The sequence below is a fragment of the Felis catus genome, chromosome D4 (assembly GCF_018350175.1).
Source record: "Felis catus isolate Fca126 chromosome D4, F.catus_Fca126_mat1.0, whole genome shotgun sequence".
NCBI lineage: Eukaryota > Metazoa > Chordata > Mammalia > Carnivora > Felidae > Felis > Felis catus.
In genome coordinates this window covers 52,636,705-52,659,483 of record NC_058380.1, presented here as the reverse complement: position 1 = coordinate 52,659,483, position 22,779 = coordinate 52,636,705, and the positions used below count along the sequence as shown (strand labels likewise).

The 22,779-nt window shown below is 34.3% G+C and overlaps 1 long non-coding RNA gene across 1 annotated transcript in view; it reads left to right on the top strand.

Moving 5' to 3' along the window:
* LOC123381588 overlaps positions 1-22,779 on the top strand; it is a 155,532-nt gene that overhangs the window by 118,158 nt on the left and 14,595 nt on the right. Inside the window, exon 2 of the long non-coding RNA XR_006588793.1 lies at positions 3,912-3,969. This is a non-coding gene — a long non-coding RNA (uncharacterized LOC123381588). The remainder of the gene's footprint in view (positions 1-3,911; positions 3,970-22,779) is intronic.

Below are 22,779 nucleotides of genomic sequence, written 5' to 3'. Positions count from 1 at the left end.
TTCATCATAAAGAAGCAGAATACACATTCTTCTCAAATGCACAGGGAACATTTCCCAGAAGAGATTACATATTGGGTCACAAATGAGCCCTCAAGGAGTACAAAAAGATTGAGATCGTACCTTGCATAGTTTGAGACCATAATGCTATGAAACTCGAAATCAACCGTAAGAAAAAATCTGGAAAGACCATGTATACTTAGAGATTAAAGAAAATCCTACTAAAGAATGAATGGGTAAACCAAGAAATTACAAAGGAAATTAAAAAGCCAATGAAAATGAAAACATGACAGTCTTAAACCTCTGGGATACAGCAAGGGTGGTCATAAGAGGGAGGTATATAGCATTCCAGGTGTTCCTAAAGAAGGAAAAAAGGTCTTACATATACAACATAACCTCACACTGTAAGAGCTGGAAAAAGAACAGCAAGTAAAGCCCAACACCAGCAGAAGGGAAATAATAAAGATAAGAACAGAAACCAATGATACCAACATCAGAAAACAAAACAAACAAAAATGGTAAAATGGATCAAACCAGGACCTGTTTCTTTGAAAGATTTAACAAAATTGATAAACCCCTAGCCAGATTGGTCAAAAGAGAAAGGAAAGGATGAAAATCAATAAAATCACAAAATAAAGGGGAGAGATCACAACCAACATTGCATAAATACAAACAAGAATAATCTGAGCAATATATGTCAACAAATTGGGCAACCTGGAAGAAATGGACAAATTCCTGGAAACCTATAAACTACCAACACTGAAACAGGAAGAAATAGAATATTTGAAGAGACCCATAACCAGTAAAGAAATTGAATCAGTAATCAGGAATCTCCCAACAAATAAGAGCCCAGGGCCAATGGCTTTCCAGGAGAATTCTACCAAACATTTAAAGAAGAGTTAAGACTTATTCTTTTGAAGTTGTTCCAAAATATAGAAATGTAAGGAAAACTTCTAAACTCATTCTGCAAGGCCAGCATTACCTTGATTCCAAAATCAAAGACTCCATTAAAAAGGAAAATTACAGACCCATTTCCTTGATGATCATGGATGAAAAAATTCTCAGCAAAATACTAGCCAACCAGATCCAACAATACATCAAAAGAATTACTCACCACGATCAAGTAGGTTTATACCTGGGATGCAGGGCTGGTTCAATATCCACAAAACAATCAATCTGATTCATCACATCAATAAAAGAAAGGACAAGAACCACATGATCCTCTCAGTAAATGCAGAGAAAGCATTTGACAGAATACAGCATCCTTTCTTGACAAAAACCCTCAATAAAGTAGGAATAGAAGGATCATGCCTCAAGATCATAAAAGCCATATATGAAACACCCACTGCTAATATTACCCTCCATGGGGAAAAACTGAGAGCATTCCCCGAAGGTCAGGAACACAACAGGGATGTTCACTCTTGACACTGTTAATGAACATAGTATTGGAAGTCAGCCTCAGCAATCAGACAACACAAAGACAAAAAAGGTATCCAAATTGGCTGGGACGAAGTCCAACTTTCACTCTACACAGGCAACATGATGATACTCTATATAGAAAACCCAAGAGATTCCACCAAAAAACTGCTAGAACTGATCCATGACTTCAGCACAATTGCAAGATATAAAATAAATGCACACAAGTTGGTTGCATTCCTATACACCAGTAACGAAGCAACAGAAAGAGAAATCAAGGAATGGATCCCATTTATAATTACACCAAAAACCGTAAAATACCTAGGAATAAATCTAACCAAAATGGTGAAAAATCTATATACTGAAAATTATAGAAAGCTTATGAAGACACACACAAAAAAGGAAAATAATCCATGCTCCGGGATAGGAAGAACAAATATTGTTAAAATGTGAATACTACCCGAAGAAATCTACATATACATTTCAATCCCTATCAAAATAACACCAACATTCTTCACAGAGCTAGAACAAAATCCTAAAATTTGTATGGAACTAGAAAAGACTCCGAATAGCCAAAGCAATCTTGCAAAAGAAAATTGAAGCTGGAGGCATCACAGTCCCAGACTTCAAGATACATTACAAAGCTGTAATCATCAAGACAGTCTGGTACTTGCACAAAAAAAAAAAAAAAAAAAAAAAAAAAAAAGACACTCAGATCAATATAACAGAATAGAGAACCCAGAAATGGACCCACAAACATATGGCCAACTAACCTTTGACAAAGCAGGAAAAAATATACAACGGAAAACCTCTTCAACAAACAGTGTTGGGAAAACTGGACAGCGACACGCACAAGAATGAACCTGGACTACTTTCTTACACCATACACAAAAATAAACTCAATATGGATGAAAGACCTAAATGTAAGACAGGAAGCCATCAAAATCCTAGAGGAGAAAACAGGCAAAAACCTCTTTGACTTTGGCCACAGCACCTTCTTATTTGACATGTCTCCAGAGGCAAGGGAAGCAAAAGCAAACATGAACTATTGGGACCTCATTAAAATAAAAAGCTTCTGCACAGCTAAGTTTCAACACAACTAAAGGACAATTGATGGAATGTGAGAAGATACTTGCAAATGACATGTCAGGTAAAGGGTTAGTGTCCAAAATCTATAAAGAATTTATCAAACTCAACATCCAAAGAACAAGTAATCCAGTGAAGAAATGGGCAGAAGACCTGAATAGACTCTTTTCTAAAGAAAACATCCAGATGGCTAACAGACACATGAAAAGATGCTCAACATCACTCATCATCAGGGAAATACAAATCAAAACCACGATGAGGTATCACCTCACACCTGTCAGAATAGGTAAAATTAACAGCTCAGACAACAACAGATTTGGGTGAGGATATAGAGAAAGAGGAGCCCTTTTGCACTCCTGGTGGGAATGCAAATTGGGGCAGCCACTCTAGAAAATATATGGAGATTACTCACCAAGTTAAAAATAGAACTACCATATTACCTAGCAATTGCACTACTAGGTATTCACCCAAAGGACACAGGAATGCTGGTTTGAAGTGATACATGTACCCCAATGTTTATAGCAGCACTATTGACAATAGCCAAAGTATGGAAACAGCCCTCCATTTGCAACAATGTGGATAGAACGAGAGTGTATTTTGCTAACAAAAATAAGTCAGAGACAGGAATCATGATTTCACTCATGTGGAATTTAAGAAACACAACATATGAACATAGGGGAAAGGAAACAAAAAGAAGACAAAAACATGGAGGCAAACCATAACAGACTCTTAAATACAGAGAATGAACTGAGGGTTGCTGGCAGGGTGTTGTGTGGGAATGAGGTAAATGGACAGTGGACATTAGGGAGGGCACTTGTTGGGATGAGCACTGGGTGTTACACATAAGAGATGAATAACCAATTTCTATTCCTGAAATTATTATTATACTCTATGTTAACTGACCTGGTGAAAAAAAGAAAAACCCATTAAATTGTAATATTAAAAATGACCCTAAGAGGATATAGAAGAAGATGAGTTTCTTTATCACACTAAAGTAGTTGAATTTAGATCCATTTTACTTAGGATTGTAGAATATGGAAGGCTTATCATGTGTTCAAGCTAATAAATTACCCTGAAAGAAGCTATCTTATGACTCTCAGATGCTACACAATTTATAAAGTGTAACAGCAGGCTCTACCTACTAAAGAAAGCTCTGGTGTCCTTAGTGCTTGAGAAAGGGTGAAATATTTGTCAATCTCCTATGCTTTGGAATAAAAACTGCAATGACAAAATATTGTAATAACAGCTATGCTTTAGAGTTTCCAGCTTGGGTAGAAGCACAAAGTGAAGATACTATAAAGTCATGATTTTAAGACATATTTGAGATGAAACAGACTTTTGGATTTGGCTAGTTTTTATGTATATTAACTATGATGCATTAATGTGAATATGTGTATCATGATCTTTTGCAGACACCTACAAATATGAAGAAAAAGGAGATACAAGAACCATGTGACCACCAAGTAATGGGTAAGTACTTTACACTTTAAATAGAGTGCTTTTTTTCTTTCTGTTTTACGAAGATCTAATTGGCATACCCCACCGTATAAGTTTAAGGTGTATAGCATAATGATTTTACTTTTGTATATTACAAAATGACTACCACAATAAATTAGCATCTATTATATCATATGAGTACAAAAATGTTTTTTTCCTTGCTGAGAACTTTTAGGATCTACTACTCTCTTAGCAACTTGCAAATATAATGTACATTGCATCCACAGTACTTATTTATCTTATAATTGGAAGTTTGTTTTTTGACCACCTTCACCCAATTTCTCTTCCCTCTTCCCCTTGCCTTTGGCAACCACAAATCTGATCTCTTAAGTTTGGTTTTTATGCCTTTGACATCTAGAGTGAGAATATGTAGTATTTGTCTTTTCCTCTCTGACCTAATTCACTTTGCATAATCTCCTCAAGAATCATCCATATTGTCAAAATGATAGGATTCCCATTTTTTATGGCTGAATAGAATTCCACTTTGTGTGTGTGCATGAGTGTTGTGTGTGTGTACACACAACCCACAATTTCAGTATCCATCTACTTATGGACATGTAGGTTGTTTCCATATCTTGACTATTGTAAATAACGTCATAAAAATGGGGGTGCAGATATATCTTCAACATAGTAATTTCATTTTCCTCAGATGAATACCCAGAAGCAGAATTGCTGAATCATAGGGTAATTCTATTTCTAATTTTTTGAGAAATTGGCCGTAGCCAATTGACATGCCCACCAACTGTATACAAGGGTTGCTTTTTCTCCATATCCTTACCAATATCTGTTACCTTTGTCTTGTTGATATTAGCCATTTTAACAGGTGTTAGGTGAAATCTTACATGATTGTGGTTTTGATTTGCATTTTTCTAGTGATTCATGATATTGAGCATCTTTTTGTATACGTGTTTACCATTTAAATATCTTCTTTGGAAAAATGTCTATTCAAAGCCTTTATTTTAAATTTAGATTGTTTGGCTTTTTGATAATTGAGTTGAATGAGTTCTTCATATATTTTGAGTACTAACCCCTTATCAGATATGTGGTTTGCAAATATTTTCCCTAATCCATAGGTTGTCTTTTAATTTTCTTGATGATTGCCTTTGCTGTACAAAGTTTTCTAATTTCAATTTCCTATGTTGTCGCTTGTGCTTTGGATGTCATATCCAAGAAATTGTTGTCAAGAGCCATGTCAAGGAGCTTGATTCCTGTTTTCTTCTAAGAGTTTTGTGGTTTCAGGTCTTATATTTAAGTCTTTGATCCTTTTTGAATTAATTTTTGTGATGGTGAGAGACAGGTGTCTAATTTCAGTTTTTTTATACATGTGAATGTCCAATTTTCCCAGCACATTTGTTGAAGAGACTATCTTTTTTATTTTCCATTTAGTACTCTTGGCTCCCTTGTAAAATACTAGTTGACCATATATGTATGGGTTTATTTCTGAGTTCTGAATTGTGTACTATTGGTCTATGTGTCCATTTTTTGTACTGGTATGATATGGTTTTGGTTAAGATAGATTTTTAATATAGTTTAAAATCAGGACTTTTGATCTCCAGTTTTGTCCTTTCTTCTCAGGATTGCTTTGGCTATTTGTGGCCTTTCATGGTTCCATATGAATTTTAAGATTTTCTACTTCTGTGAAAAATGGCATTCGGGTGCCTGGGTGGCTCCATCAGTTGAGTGTCCGACTGGCTCAGGTCATGATCTCACGGGTTCATGAGTTCAAGCCCTTTGTGGGCTCTGTGCTGACAGCTCAGAGCCTGGAGGCTGCTTCAGATTCTGTGTCTGCCTCACTCACTGCCCCTCCCCAACTCACCCTGTCTCTCTCTCTAAAAAGTAAACAAATATAAAGAAACAAACAAACAAACCAAAAAATGCCATTGGGATCCTGATAAAGATTGCATTAAATCTGATGGCTTGAATAGAATATCGTAGAAAGCTATTTCATGCATGTAAACGGGCACATTTTAGAAATTCAAATAAAACTTTCACTTTCAAGGATTCCAGTTTAAGCCCTAAGTATTCAGGATGTTAAATACTAATAGAGATACTCTTTTTAGTTTGAAATATTGTGATTCAAATAGAACACCTCAAGCATTTCCTTCAAATAGGATCAAATTATACAAGGAATATACTTCTTTTTCAGATAAAATAACTTTACAGAATAATTCTTTTGACAATCTAACCTGCAGTGATATAAACAAAAGTTTAGATGTGTGTCCATGCACTTAAGGAAGTATATGACTTTTATGAAATAGTTTTTATAATAATAAAAAAGAAAAGAATGCTATTTCCTTTTTACATTTTCTTAGGATCCCTAAATAAACTATTTTGTTTCTAAAGCTTTTATTTCTCTTTCTTTAGCCTTTTATTTTGGGACATTATAGATTCACACATAGTTATGAGATATAACAGAGAGGTTCCTATATTCTTCAGCCAGTTTTCCCGAGATGGAAACATGTTTCTTAATTCAGGTATGAATCACAACAAGGATATTGGTATTAAAAAAAACCTTTGACCTTTTTTGAAGTCCATCAGTTGTACATGCACTAACTTTGTTCATGTATGTGTGATTTGTTATTTGTTATTTATTATGTTATCAAATGTTTACATTCATGTGACCACTTTGTGAGTCAAGATACAGAACATCACAAGGAGCCCACGTGTTGCTTTCTTATAGCCACAGTCACCTGTGTCTATTACCACCACACGCCTAGAAACAACTTACTGTTTTCATCTCTATAACTTTGTCATTTCAAGAATGTTGTATAAGTAGAATCATATAGCGTGTATCCATTTCAAATTGGCTTTTTACACTCGAGATAATTGTTGGACTATATTTATCTAAGGTAGTATGTGTATCAATATTCTTTTCAGTGGTAACTCATATTCCATGACATGGATGTACCACTGTGTGTTTAGCCATTCACTTATTAAACGTTCAAGTTTGTGACCATTACAAATGACCAAAGCTGCTATAAACATTTGTATACAGATTTTGTAGGAACATAAGTTCTCATTTAATAAAAATTAATGCCAAACAGTGCAATTGCTAGATCTTATAGGAAGTGCCTTGCTTTGGACTTTATGCTGACAGTATAGAGCCTGTTTGGGATCCTCGCGCTCCCTCTCTTTCTGCCCCTCCCCTGCACATTCATGAATGCACTCTCTGTCTCTGTCTGTCTCTCTTTCTCTTTCTCCAAATAAATAAATAAATGTAAAAACTATTTAAGAGGATTTCTGAGATTCTGATAGAAATTACATTAAACTTATAGGTCAAGTTGGGAATAATTAAGATCACTACACTGTTGAATTTTCCAGTCCATAATGCAGTGTGTATATATTCATTATGTTTTTAATTTTAGAGCATGAGCAGGGGAGAGGAGCAGAAGGAGCGGGGGGGGGGGGGTGAGGGTTGGGGGGGTGGGAAAGGGGAGGGAGAGGGAGAGGGAGGGAAAATCTTAAGCAGGCTCCATGTTCAGCCTGATGTGGAACTCAGTCATGACCTCAATCATGAGCCATAATCGAGAGTCAGGTGCTCAACAAACTGAGCAACCCAGGCGCCCCTGTCTATCCATTGGTACAGAGCTTCTTTGATTTCTTTAATGAACATTATGGAATTTTCATCACACAAATACTGTATAATTTTTGTTTCCGTCTGTTAGTCTGTAGACCTGAAATTGACATTTGTGTTTTGATATATTGTCCTGCAAACTTGGTGAACTCAATAGTTTTAAGAAGGTTGTTTGATCCATGGGATTTTCTTTTTTCTTTTCTTTTCTTTTCTTTTCTTTTCTTTTCTTTTCTTTTCTTTTCTTTTCTTTTCTTTCCTTTCCTTTCCTTTCCTTTCCTTTCCTTTCCTTTCCTTTCCTTTCCTTTCCTTTTCTCTTCTCTTCTCTTCTCTTCTCTTCTCTTCTCTTCTCTTCTCTTCTCTTCTCTTCTCTTCTCTTCTCTTCTCTTTTTTCTTCTCCTTTTTCTTTTTCCTTTTTCTTTCCATGGGATTTTCTACACAGACAATCATATCATAGGCACATGGGGACAGTTTTTTTCCTTCAATTTCCAATATGTATGCCTTTTCCTTTTCTTGCTTTAGTTCAGTGACTAGAGTTTCCAGTATTATGCTGCATGTATTGGTGAGAGTAAATATCCTAGCCCTATTTCATTCTTAGGGGAGAAGTATTCAGCATTTCACCTTTGAGTATAGTGTTAACTACACACATACACACATTTGTAGATATTCCTATGAAGTTGAAGAAGTTCTATTTTATTCTTAGATTCTTAGTTTGCTGACAGTTTTTATAGTGAGCAGGTGTTTGATTTGTCAAATGATCATTCTCTTTCAGTTGATTATGATCACATGATATTTTTTCTATAGCTTTTTTATATGTTTGATTATATTGATAAAATCATGAATATTGAACCAACCTTCCATATCTGGAAGAAATTTCACTTGTTCATGGTGCTTGGTTCTCTTTATATATTGCTGGATTTGATTTGCTAATATTAACCTAAAGATGTTGCATTTAAGTTCCTGGAAAATAATGAATCTGTAGTTAACCTTTTCCTACTGTGTGTGTCTGATTATAGAATCAGAAACAGGATAAAGTGGTCTTGCAAGTGAGATGGGAAGACTTCCTTAGTGTTCTCATTTCTGAAAAATATTTTGTAAAATTGATGTTTATTTTTTGAATACTTACATGAATTCTCCAGTGGAATAATTTGGACCTAGATACTTCTACTTGGAAGATTTTTTATTACAAATTCAGTTTGTTTAAAGGTAACAGGTCTATTCAGATTGTTTCATTTTGATTAATTTAGGGAAATTTATGATTTTCATCTATGTTCCTTCTAATTTTCTCTATATTTCTCTCAAATATTTACAAGATGTTGATGTCTTTAAGTATAATTCTGGATTCATCTCTTTTTCCTTTTAGTTTTAGATGTTTTTGCATATATTTTATATGTTTTCATGTATTTTGCAGGTCTCTTGTTCAGGACCTTAAGATTGCTCTATCTAGTTAATGGACTGACCCTTTCTTCATTATAAAATTTACCTCTCTGTCCTCCATAATTTTCTTTACTAAGTAAATTTATCTCATTTTAACATAGCCACTCCTGGTTACATTTTTTTTTAAGTTTATCTACTTTGAGAGAGAGACCAAAGCATTAGTGGGGGAGGGGCATAGAGAGAGGGATAAAGAGACAATCCCAAGCATGCTCAGGACCTTGAGTACAGAGTCTGGTGCAGGGCTCAAACTCACCAAGCGTGAAGTCATGATCTGAGCCAAAGTCAGTCACTTAATGGACCGAGCCACCCAGGCACCCCCCTGTTTACTGTTGATTAATGTTGACTAATGATTTATAGTATATATTTTTCTGTCACTTATTTTCCCTTATTTATACCATTATACTTGAAATGAGTTTCTTGTTTACAGCATGAAATTAGGTGATGTGCTTTTTTCCCCCTATTGATCTCTTTTAAATATTTAAACACTTTACATTTACTGTGAGTATTGCTATATTAAGATTTGTTATTTTCTTTTTTTATTTTCTGTGTAGTGTCTCTTTGTTTTCTGTTTCCCTGTTTTGTTTTCTTTTTTTCCTGCTCTTCTGAGGTCACGTAAAAGTGGAACTCTAAAAAAATATTTGTCTCCAGTATTTTTTACTGTATTTCTTTATATGGCTCTTTAGTGCTTGCTCTAAGATTGTTATATATAAATAACTTAGCAAAATCTATGATGTTAACATTTTACCAATCTGACTGAAGTGTAAAAAACTTATCTCTATTTATATCCTTTTACTCTCTCCCATTTATAATCAAAATTGTGGAAATATTTACTGTATTAAGCAGTATTATAATTTTTGCTTGAAACATGATTTTGAAATCTCAAGAGAAAGATGATCTGTTGAATTCCCATATTTATTTTCTTCTGTTTTTACTGCCATTTCTTCTTACCTAATGTCACCAAGTTTCTGCTTGTATTGTTTCCACTATGTCTAGAGAACTTCTTTAGACATTCTTTAGGTATGGGCCTACAAAAAAAAAAAAAAGACAGATACAAAAACAAAAAACCTGGTTTCTGCTATCTGAGAATATCTTGATTTTTCACTCCTTGTCAAAGGATATTTTTGCTAGATATAGGATTCCTAGTTGCCAGTTCTTTTTTGTTTTGTTTTATCCTAATAAAAATGCAGTTTTATTTACTTCTATATGCATAATTTCTGTTGTGAAATTAGGCCATATCTTCATTATTTTACCTTGGTAGATAAAGAGTTATTTCACACTAGCTGCTTTCAACAGAATTTCTTTGTCTTCATTTTTACAAGATTATTAAACATGAGGTCTCTTGGCATTGATTTATTTGGGTTTATCATGTTTGAGGTTTACTCAGTTTTTAAATTTTTAGGTTTATGTATTTGACCAAGTTAAGGAAAATCAATAGTTATTTGTTTACTCTTTCAGTTTATTCTTCCGGGATTCAGATGATATGATTGACAGATTGTTTTTCTTATAGGCTCATAATTGTTTGAAGCTCCAAGCAATTTTTCACTATTTATTTTGTTCAGATTATGTAACTCTATTGTTCTAGTTGCATGTTTATAGACTCTTTTCCCTTTTCCATTCCACTGTTGAACGTACCTATTTAGCTGTTTTTGTTACTGTATTTTTTAGTACTAAAACCCATTTGATTCTTTTAAAATGTTTTAAGTTTATATAACATGAAATTCACCATTTTAACCACATTAACTTGTGTGATTCATTGGTTTTGAGTATGTTCATAGTGTTGTGCAGTCATCACCACTAATTCCTGAACATTTTCATTACACCTGTGACAATGTGATTTATAATTAGAAAAATATACTTGGTTTTCATCTATGTCCTTGGCATAAGAGCTCCCAAAAGATTTGGAATTTGCTAAGTACCTAAAGCAATAAAAGTATCTGTATTAAGTTAATGAGACAACTTTTGGAAAACACCTATGAATCAGACTCAGTGTCTATGGAGCCAAACTTATGATTAGAAAATTGGAACTTTGAGTCCCACCACCCTTACGCACATCAGGAAGAGGGACAGAGCCTGATGCTTGAATCAATTGTCAGTAACCAGTGATTCAATCAATTGTGCTTATATAATGAAACTTCCATTAAAACCAGAAAATAGAGAATTCAGAGTGTCCAGCTTGGTGAACATGTACAGACTGAAATAGAGTAGCATGCTCTGAGGGGCATGGCAGCTTAGTGCTCTTCCCCATTCTTTTCCCTATGCATCTGTTCCATCTGGCTGTTACAGCAACATGCGGCTTAAAATTGTTCACAATATTCTGTTACCTGTTCTGTAAGGTCCATAGTAATGTCCACATGTCTATTCCTAATTGTGACAATTTGATTCTTCCTTTTTTCTTCTCTTGTTAAGTCTGGATAAAGTTTGTCCATGTTCTTGATCTTTTAAAAAATACACTATTGATTTCATTTTTCTTCATTATTTTGCTATTTTTTTATTCATATTTAATTTATTTTTCTTGTTTGAGTTTGATTTTCTTTCTCCACTTTCTTAAAGTGGAAGTTTAGGTATGGATTTTAGATTTTTCCCATCTTTTTTGATGTATGTACTTGTGGCAATAAGTTTCCCTCTGAGCACTAGTTTCTATGCATTAAATAAATTTTCATATGCTGTCTTTTAGGTATTTCATCCATTTTGAATTTATTTTTTGTGTGTAAGTTTTCCCAATATCATTTGTTGAAGAGTCTCTTTCTCCCACTGGATATTCTTCCCTGCTTTGTCAAAGATGAGTTGACCATGTAGTTTGAAGTCAATTTCTGGGTTCTCAATTCTGTTCCATTGCTCTTTGTGTCTGTTACTGTATTGGTACCATATCGTCTTGATGATTACAGTTTTGTAAAACAGCTTGAAGTTTGGAATTGTGATGCCTCCCACGTTCTTTTCTTTTCCAACATTACTCTGGCTATTTGGGGTCTTTTCTGGCTCTGTACAAACTTTAGAATCATTTGTTCTACCTCTTTGAAAAGTGCTGGTATTATTTTGATAGCATTGAATGCATTGAATGCATATGTTGGTTTAGATAGTATAGACATTTTAACAATATTTGTTCTTCCCACCCCTGAGCATGGAACACTTCTTTGTGTCTTCTTCAACTTCTTTCATAAGTGTTCTCTAGTTTTCAGAGTACAGATCTTTTACCTGTTTGGTTTGATTTATTCCTTGATACCTATATATTTTTGGTACAGTTGTGGATGGGATCAATTCCTTGATTTGTCTTTCTGCTGCTTCATTATTGGTGTACATAAATGCAACAGTTTTCTCTATGTTCATTTTATATCCTGCAACTTTGCTAAGTTCACTTATCGTTTCTAGCAATGTTTTGGTGGAGTTATTTGGGTTTTCTACATGGAGTATCATGTAGTCTATGAAGAGTGCAAGTGTGAAGTCAGACCATGCTGGGTAGGGGGAAGATGGCATCACTCTGCACTCTTGTCCCCAAGGAGGGGAGCTCAGGCCCACCACTATTTCAAAAGCCGTCATACAAAAGTGAAAAATTTCCCTTGTTGTGTCCCAGGCTTCCATCAGATCTTGCCTTCCACTTGTCCATGGGCAGGGCCACCAGCATGCTTGGCCTTACAGTTTTATCCCTGTGTTTTATCACTTGTTCATGGTTCTGATTCAAAACTGCAAATCTTAAAGGACACAGCAAGATACAGACCTACTTTCTTCCTCTGGAGGAGAGCCTCACAGTGCTGTGTCTGGTTCCATTTTGTTCTAGAAAAGCAGTCTCATGGTTACTCTGATGCTGAGAGTTTATGGTGAAGCACAGCAAAAAGCTGAGACGATGTTATCTGCCCTCTGTGCCCGTTTCTGTACCTTGCTGTTGAATGGCCACTCAATGGTGCCAACTGGGTCTTTTGTCCTTGGAGAGGCAATATACCCTTTCTATATGTATTCCAGGAAGGAGAACATGCTCTCCCAGTGTGACCCAGGGATCCCTACACCATGTTGTCCACTGTCCACTCCTGGGCTTCCACCCACCTTCTCCCCAGGAGCACCGCTGCCTGCCAGGTTTGATTCCAGTGAATGGCATGGACTTCTAAAACCTCGGAATTTGACCTCCACTCTTTGCAAAAACTTGGAACAGTCCATTCTTCCCTACTCCTCAGTCAATGGTTTTGGGAGAGTATTTTTCTTGTGTGAATGTGCTGCTCTCTCCCACGCTCCCTCTTGTCTCTGTGCTCCCTCTCTGAAAAGGGCTCCCTCCCTTCTGCAGCACTGTTGCTTTTCTCTCCCCCATTTCAAGTCTCTGTACCTTGTGTCGGCTACATCATTCTCTTCAGTTGTGCAGATTGTTCTCTTAATCCTCAATATCCTAGGTGTTCCAAAAAGATTTGATGTTGATCTAGCTGTGTTTGAGTGATGAGGCAAGCCCAGGATCGCCCTAGTACTGTGCCATATTAACTCCTCCTAGCTAGTTTCGTATGTTTTGAAATCCTGTTTAAATATATAGATGATAGATAGATAGATAGATAGATAGATAGATAGATAGATAGATAGATAAATGTTATATATTCTTAATGGATTGGCCCTTTCATAATTTTTTCAAGTTTATTTATTTATTTTGAGAGAGACAGAGCAAGTGGGGGAAGGGCAGAGAGAGAGGGGGACAGAGGATCTGAAGTGGGCTTTGTGCTTAGAGCAGAGAGCCTCATGTGGGGCTTGCACTCACAAACCATGAGATCATGACCTGAACTGAAGTCAGCTACTTAACCAATTGAGCATCCACATGCTTCAAGCCTTTTATAATTTATAAAGTCTTTTTTTGCTTTTAATGATTTTCAATGTCTATTTTGTCTGCTATTAGTATAGTAACTCCAACTCTTGTGATTACTGTTTGCCTGGAAAATATTTTACCATACACTTACTTTCAATCTATTTGTATCTTTGAATTTTAAGTCTCTCATAGACAGCACATAATTGGATCGTTTTTAAAAAATCCATTCTGCCAATCTCTGCCTTATAACTGAGGAGATTGGTCCATGTACATTTACTCTAATTACTTGTAATTCTGCCACTCTTATTTTTTAATGTATTATATCTTTTTTGTATTAAACATATATTTTATATGGCAACATTTTAGTTACCTTGTCATAATTACAGATTTTCTAGTTATTTTCTTAGTGGTTACTCTGAGAATTACAATTAATATCTTTATAGATCAAATTAACACCAACTTATTTTCAATTAATTTGCAAACACTCTGTGCCTATATATTCTCCCTTGTGTTATTTCCAAAAGTGTATTTTTGTGTATCGTTTGCTCAATGACACAATTTTGCAATTATCGATTTATGCAAATGTCTTTTAAATGAGATAAGAAAAAAAAGTGCAGTTACAAACAAAATTCTACAGAGACTGTATTTTACATTTATCTTTACTGCTGTTCCTTATTTCTCCATGTGTTTTCAAGTTGCTATCTAATATCTTTATTTCAGCCTGAATACTACTTTTAGCATTTCTTGTAGGGAAGGTTTGTTAGTAAGCACTTGTCTCAGGCTTTGTTTGTAATATCTTAATTTCTCCTTCATTTTGAAAGATAATTTTATAAGACACAGAATTGTAGGATGATGTTTTTTTTTTTCTGTTAAAACTCTGATGATAGCATCTTACTTCCTCTACACTCTATGGTTATGAAAATCAGCTGTTAATGTTTTTGAGGATACTTTATATTTGATACTTTGTTTCTCTTGCAGCTTTTTTGGATAGTCTCGTTGACTTTGGGTTTTGACAGTTTGATGATGTGTCTTAGTGTGGACCTCTGAGTGTATTTTACCTCAAGTTCACTGAACTTTCTGAATGTGTATATTAATGTTTTATATCATGTTTGGGGATTTTTTAAGCCTTATTTTTAAAATACTTGTTTTTTTTTCCTCACTCTCCTGCTGTGACTTACATTATGATAATGTTCATAGGTTTGGTGGTACCCAACAGGTCTCTTAGACTGTGTTCATTTGTCTTGATATTTTTGTGTGTGTGTTTCTCAGTCTGAACTAACTTACTTGAACTACACTAAATGTTTTTCTGCCTGCTTCTATCTGCTGTTGAACTCCTCTAGTGAATTTTCCATTTCAGTTATTGTAGTTCTCAACTCTGCAATTTATATTTATTTCCTTTTCATAGTTTCTATTTTATGACATATCCTTTTTTTTTAGTTACACATTGTTTCTATTAGTTCTTTGAAGATATTTAAAATAGGTGTTTAAAATATTGAACTAATATTTTCTATTAATGTCTGCTTAGTCCTTATGTCTCTGCTTCCTCAGTAATGATTTTGATTATTTTATTTCCTGAACATAAAGCATGCTTTCTTTGTACACCTCAGGGTTCTGTTAATGCTGAAAATTGGACTATTTGAATATTTTAATATGGAAATACTGGTAGTCCTATTCTCCTACCCCTTCAGGGATTATTGTTATTATTTGTTGCAGTCATCACTGTTTGTTTAGTTACTTTCCTGAACAAATTTTGCCCACTTATTTTTGTCATCTGTGACCCCTGAAGTCTATTTCATTATCTTAGCACTCAAGCAGTGAACAAAGATACTCTTGAACTTTCAGAACACAATAGCTCCTAGTCTTTTAATAAGTGTGTATTTGGGTACATTTTCAACATATAGTGAGGTATCTTACAACTGTGTCTTAGCTTTTACTTACTTCTCGCACAAATCCTCAAAGTCAAACAAGGAGACAATAACCAGCAATGATGCCATAGCTAAGGATCTTATTTTTGTGAAAAACATCCATGAATAAATATATGTAGGTGAATAACGTGTAATTAAGGAATTACGATTTCTGCAAGCGTGGAGAGCACTATTTTAGCAGTCATTTTCTCTCAGTGTATTTTAAGGTGATTTTTGCTTTTTTCTTGGTACTTTTTCTGTTCTTTAACAATAAAATGAGTAGAATATTTAACAGTAAAATGTTATTTTGAAACAAATAGCCATCTTAAAAAAATTATCTTTCCAATTGTTTTTCACCAAACACTCTTCTTCATTCTGATTATATATCATTGGGGTTTAATGTTTTCTATGGACAGACAATAATCACAAGGATTTATCAAATGTATCAGTGCATCGTGTTATGGTGAATGAGGGGAAAATTGGATGGGTTATAGGCTACTTTGCTAGATTTCTTCTATTCACTTTATATATTCCAATGAATTCTCAAAAACTTCAAGGAAGGATGTGAAAGATTACTTCAGTTCCAGTGTAATATTAATATAATTTACCAGTATTACACATCATTGGTTAGAAAGCATGTCTAAGAACAAAGTGATTTTTGGTAAGAAACTGCACGTCTTAATATGTGGAATGCCTTCAGAATCATTTTACCGAATCTAATTGTGCTGTATATGTGTGCACCCAAAGAAGAAAATGTCTTTTGTTTCAATGTCACACATAGTAATTTAACAGCCTTCCAGTGATGTGATAAAACCACTTAGAATACTCAAGAATATTGCACATAATGTAAATTCTCAGCACACTGAGTGCAGAAAAGGAAATTATTCAAACAAGCAATGGCTGAGATCTTGAGGAAAACACCTATTTGGAAACACATTTAAGTATCAATGGCATGTTACTATTTTCCTACAACAACAACACTGAAGAAATGGGAGAAAGATCGTCTTCTAATCTAGCTATCAATGGTTTGTTGGATAATTACATACATCCTGCTGCAATTTTCTCACTTATTTTCTCTCTTTTTTTTTTTTCTTTCAGAGACAGGGGTCTTTATAATCTAATTTATTAATTTCCCCATAATTAGCCATAGGGTACAATTCATGTGTTTATAAAACATTTCAGACACACAATAGAAGTCTCTTGTCAAACTTTCAGAGAATTACAGAGTTCCGGGATGCTTGTCTTCTGCAGAATGTAAGCCATTTACCATTGGGTTGAACCGTAGGAACAGCATAGTGTAGGTATAGAGGATATAGTTTCATTGTTTTCTTTAGTTCTTGTATAAATACACTGTGGATTGAGTTATGGCCTTAACTTTAATGCTTACTACTTATCACATATTAATACTTAATAAATTAATGTTAATAAATGTTGAGGCATTATCAACATTTCATTGTTAGCAAATACACATTGTATCTACATTACATTTGTGTTATTTATGTTCTTTTTCTGAGGTACAATTGATGTACTCCTTTCAGGTATACAACATGATATTTTGTGTGTGTGTGTGTGTATATATATATACATATATATACATAGTGTATACAATATATATACACTATATTGTGTATATATATTGTGTACATATTGTGTATACATATATTATGTATATATATATTTTGTATACATATATTTTCTGTATGTACATATATATTTGTATATACTGAGCAATGATCACCACCATAAGACTAGTTAATGTTCTTTTATTATTTTTTGTGATGAGAATATAAGATTTATTCTGTTGACAAGTTTCAAATATGCAACATAGTATCAATAACTATAGTTTTCATGCTGTGAATTACTTTCCTTGTAACTTATTTCATAACTGAAAGTTTGTAACTTTTGATTCCCTTCACCCATTTTACCCACCCCTAAAACTGCAACCTTTGCAATCACCAACCTATTGTCTGCATCTATGAGCTTTGTTTCTGTTTTTCTTATTTCGGATTCTACATATAATTGAGATCACATGGCATTTGTCTTTCTGACTTACTTCATTTAGCATAAGTGAACACGCAATTTCATCTATTGCCTTTTCACTGTGTTGGTGATTTCCTTTGCTGTGTGTTTTTTTGGGTTTGATATAGTCAGTCCTGCTTTTGGAATCAAATTGAAAAAATCATTGCCAAGAGTGATGTCAAGGAGTTTATCACCTATGTTTTGTTTTAGAAAATTTATGGTTCAGGTCTTGTTTTCAAGTCTTTAATCAATTTTGAGTTAATTTTTGTTGTGGTGTAATCATCCTTCTGATTAGAGAATGGGATAAATGAGATATTCATAGTCTCTTCATATCTTTGCTCTTATGCTTGGAAGATAAAAGCACAGTACTACATATTTAATTTAAAGCCATTAAACACATTTTTTTTAAGAATATGGCAAAATGAATCTATGACAAAGGTGTTTTTCAATGCTATTACATGTAACAGCGGTAGAAAATACTGGTTTTCCCAGTTTAGCTGCTGAGAGTTTAAGGTCATTTCTGACTGCAGCATATGGTAGTCTTAAACTAATAAGGATTTTGTCAGTTTTTTTTGAAACCACTGTTTTCTATAGAGGAATATGAGGAGTACAAAAATAAAGCTATGTGAAATTGACTCAAATTATTAAATTATATAAATGTTTAATAAAATGTAGGCCCATTTTAGACTCCAAACCTTTCTTATTTATTCTTGGCTGAACTGTTTTTGTTGTTGTTGTTTCTACTGAGTTCTTTGTCTTTTCATTACCTTTTATGGGAGACCTTGGACTTTTACTTTCCTAGCTTTTTTTATGCCCCTTAGGTAAATAAAACAGGCTTCACACTTTTCAGTATCTCTCTTTTCACACCTTTTCATATCAAGAAACAATTGGTTCTCTGTGTGTCAGTGGGTTTGGTATATTTAATTGGATTAAGGAAAATAATAGTTTTGATACTTACACATTTTCTTTTCCTTTATTCTTGATTTTATATTTTCCATTGAAGAAATAATCTAATTCTCAATATTATTATTTTTTCCCCTACCATACATGTGTTTGTTCTTCCCAGATGTCTTTAGAAATATTATGGTATATGTGAAAGATCACTAACTAGCTGAAAATTGAAATAGTAAGATTCTCTTGTTGCTGTGTATCTAGATTAAAGATGTAGTAAAGAGATGCACATGATGATAATGAAGATACTCTGTTTTTCTTTGTTTCTACTCTTTAGTTGATATATGACAAACATTTAGAAATGGCTGATGATATCATTCAGTAATTTATATTAAAAATGAAAGTGTGGAATCTTTATAGATATTTCCATTATTTTGATTTTTAAATAAACCAACAAAGGAAAAAATCAGTATTAAAATTGAATAAAAATTGTTATCAAGTTAATGTTCCAACAAGTTCATACACCAGTATGTGAAATGTGTGAACCTCCAATGACTTTTCACCCCTTCCTCCTCTGATTGTTGTTACAAAAGGATGTGTAAAAGATAAGGCTATGAAAAATAACAAAGAAAAGGAAGAATTCACAGCCTCTAAAAAATTATTGGGAGTATAGATATACCTGCTATTTTTTAGGACTGAGGTGTTACGACAAACATGCTGTTTATTCACTTATCTGAAACAGATCATTCAAATAAGAATGTTAAATTATTTGAGCAAATATTTTGGGGAAAGATTTTGGGACACTACTATTTCCACCAAAACAAAAACAGATAAGCATAAAGCCTTCAAGGTGCACCTGGGTGGCTCACTCAGTTAAGCATCCAACTTTGACTCAGGTCATGATCTCACAGTTTGTGGGTTCAAGGCTTGAGTCAGACATTTGTGCTGACAGTTCAGAGCCTGAGGCCTGGTTCAGATTCCGTGTTTTCCTCTCTCTCTGCCCCTCCCCCACTAATGCTCTGTTTCTGTCACTCAAAAATAAACATTTAAAGTTTTTTAAGCATAAAACCTTCAAACTTGCAGAGGTGTGGATGAGCTAATAGACTTCCTAGAGGAAATTTTATCTTGGAACTGATTCCTATGTTAGCTAAAATTCTTGGATTCTAGGACAAAAGGGAATACTTATTTACTGGTGAAATATAGGCACCTCTAAACAAAACTTACCATGTCTCTAAACTTATTCAATGGCATACAAATACATCTTCTATATGAAGTGGAGATAACTGAATGTACCTAAAAGGTCAAAATGTGTAGCAGACAAGGTTGCCAAAGAGCTTCATTGTTAATTTATAAAAATGAATAATTCTGAGGGGGAAAACAGTAGCTTACTGCTTTTGTCATGAAGGTCAAAGCAGATAAACTTTGTACGTACAGTATAATGCTTGATAATAGTGATTTAATTTTAACAGGCTGGAAGGAGAACTCATAAGCTTTCAACTTTTAATTAGAAGAATCACAAAAGCTCAACATCTACACAGTGGCTTTTTTTTTTTTTATTTATTTATTTTTGGGACAGAGAGAGACAGAGCATGAACGGGGGAGGGGCAGAGAGAGAGGGAGACACAGAATCGGAAACAGGCTCCAGGCTCTGAGCCATCAGCTCAGAGCCTGATGCGGGGCTCGAACTCACGGACCGCGAGATCGTGACCTGGCTGAAGTCGGACGCTTAACCGACTGCGCCACCCAGGCGCCCCATGGCTTTTTTTTTTAAGAGACATAATTGACACACAGCAATGCATTTAATAAACTGTACAGTAGGATGATTTAACATGATTGTGGCAAAATGATTACAACAAGTTAATGTCATTACCTTCTTGTGATGTTCCTAAATTTCCTTGCAAACTTTAAATTTACACTCAAGCAGTGTTAACTATAGACCTCGTATTGTACATTACATCCCCAGTACTTATCTAATAACTGGAAATTTTATCTTCTAACCACCTTTACCCAATTCTCCCATCTCCCACTTCTGGCCTCCAACAACCACAGATCTCTTTTCCCATGGGCTTAGGGGCTTTTTTAGAGTCTACATCTAAATGAAATCCTGTAGTCTTTGTCTTCTTCTGTCTGACTTCTATCACTTAACATAATATCCTCAGGGTTCATCAGTGTTGTTGCAAATGGCAGGATTTCCTTCTTTTTTATGGCTGAACAGTATTACATCGTGCGCATGTCTATATCACCATTTCTTTATCCATTCAACCATGTATGGACACTTAGCGTGTTTCCATGCATCTTGGCTATTGGGAGTAATGATGCAGTGAACATACAAGTTCAGATAGCTCTGTGAGATCCTAATTTCAATGTTTTGTATTTTGTAGGTCTATATTTAAATTTTTTTTGAGGAACCTCCACACCATTTTCCGTATATAGCTATCCCAGTTTACATTCCCACAAACAGGGCACAGTGTTCTCTTTTCTCCATATCCTTGCCAGTATTTCTTGCTTATGTTTTTGATAGTAGCCATTCTAAAAGGAACAAGGTGGTGCCTCATTGTGGTTTTGATTTCTGTCTCACAAATGATTAATAACGTGGAACACTTTTTCACATACCAATCAGCCATTGTTGTGTCTTTGTAGGAAAAATGTTTAGGTTCCTTTTCCATTTTAATTGGATTATTTCTTTTTTGCTATTCATGAGTTCTTTTTTAGCATATGTGCTGCTGAAATGAACAGAGCTGTTCATAAGTTCTTAAAAAAACCTTTTTAGATATTAACCATTTATCACATATGATTTGCAAATATTTTCTCCCATTACATAGGTTGCTTTTTCATTTTATCAATGATTTCCTATGCTGTGAAAAACATTTTTAGTTTGATGTAGTTTAACATGTTCATTTTAGATAGTGTTTCTTGTGCTTTAGATGTCCTATCCAAAAACACACTGCCAAAGACCCATGCCAAAGGGCCTTTTTCTGGTATTTTCTTCTAGGAGTTTTATTGTCTCCTATTTGGGAATTTAATCCATTTTGAGTTAATTTTTGTGAGTGGTGAAAAATAGGGATCTAGTTTCATTCTTTTGCATATTAACATCCAATTTTCCAAAGTACCATTTATTGATGAAACTTCATCTTCTCTATTGAATATTTTTGGCTTCCTTATCAAATATTAATTGACCATATATGCATGGGTTGATTTCTGAGCTCTCAAGTGTAGGGTGTCTTTTACCTCTTTGGTTAAATTATTCCTAAGTATTTTATTCTTGTAATGTTATTTTTAAAATTGATTTTGACAGTGTGTGCAAGCGGTGGAGGGACAGAGAGAGGGAAAGAATCTCAAGCAGGCTCTGTACTGTCAGCACAGAGCACAAAGCAGGGCTCAATCTCAGGAACCATGGATCATGACCTGACCAGAATCAAGAGTTGGATGCACAACTAAGCCACCCACGTGCCCCTCTTGTGATGTTATTGTAAAAACAATCATTTTCTTAATTTCTTTGAGATAATTCAATGTCGCTGTATAGAAAAGCTACTGAATTTTGTACCTTTATTTTGTATCCTGCAACTTGATTTGTTGAGTAGTTCTAACAGATTTGGGGTGGTATTGAGAATTTTCTATATAGAATATATCATTTGCAAATAGAAACAATTTTATTTCTTTCTTTGCAGTTCTAAAGCCTTTTAATTTTTTGATCCCTTTGACTACAATTTCTACTACTATGTTGACTACAAGTGGTAAAAGTAAGCACTCTTCTTCCTGATCTTAGTGAAAAGGTTTTCAACCTTTCAGCATTGAGTATGTGACCTATGAGTTTGTCACATATGACCTTTATCCTGATCTGCATTCCTTCTATTGGTGGAGAGTTTTTATCATGACCGGATGTTGCATTTTGTGAAATGTTTTTTCTATATCTATTGAAATGATCATAAGATGTCTATCTTTCCTTCTGTCAATGTGGTGTATCATATTTATTGATTTGATTATGTTGAACCATCCTTGTATCTCAAGGATGAATCCCACTTGAACATGGTATACAATTCTTTTAATATGATTTCAGTTTCCTAGTATTTTATTTAGAATTTTTGCATCTGTATGTATGTGGTCTCTCCCTCCCCCTCTTGTTCCTCCACCTCTCTTCTCAGGATAATGTTGGTCTTGTAAAATGAGCTTAAAAATACTGCCTTTTCTTC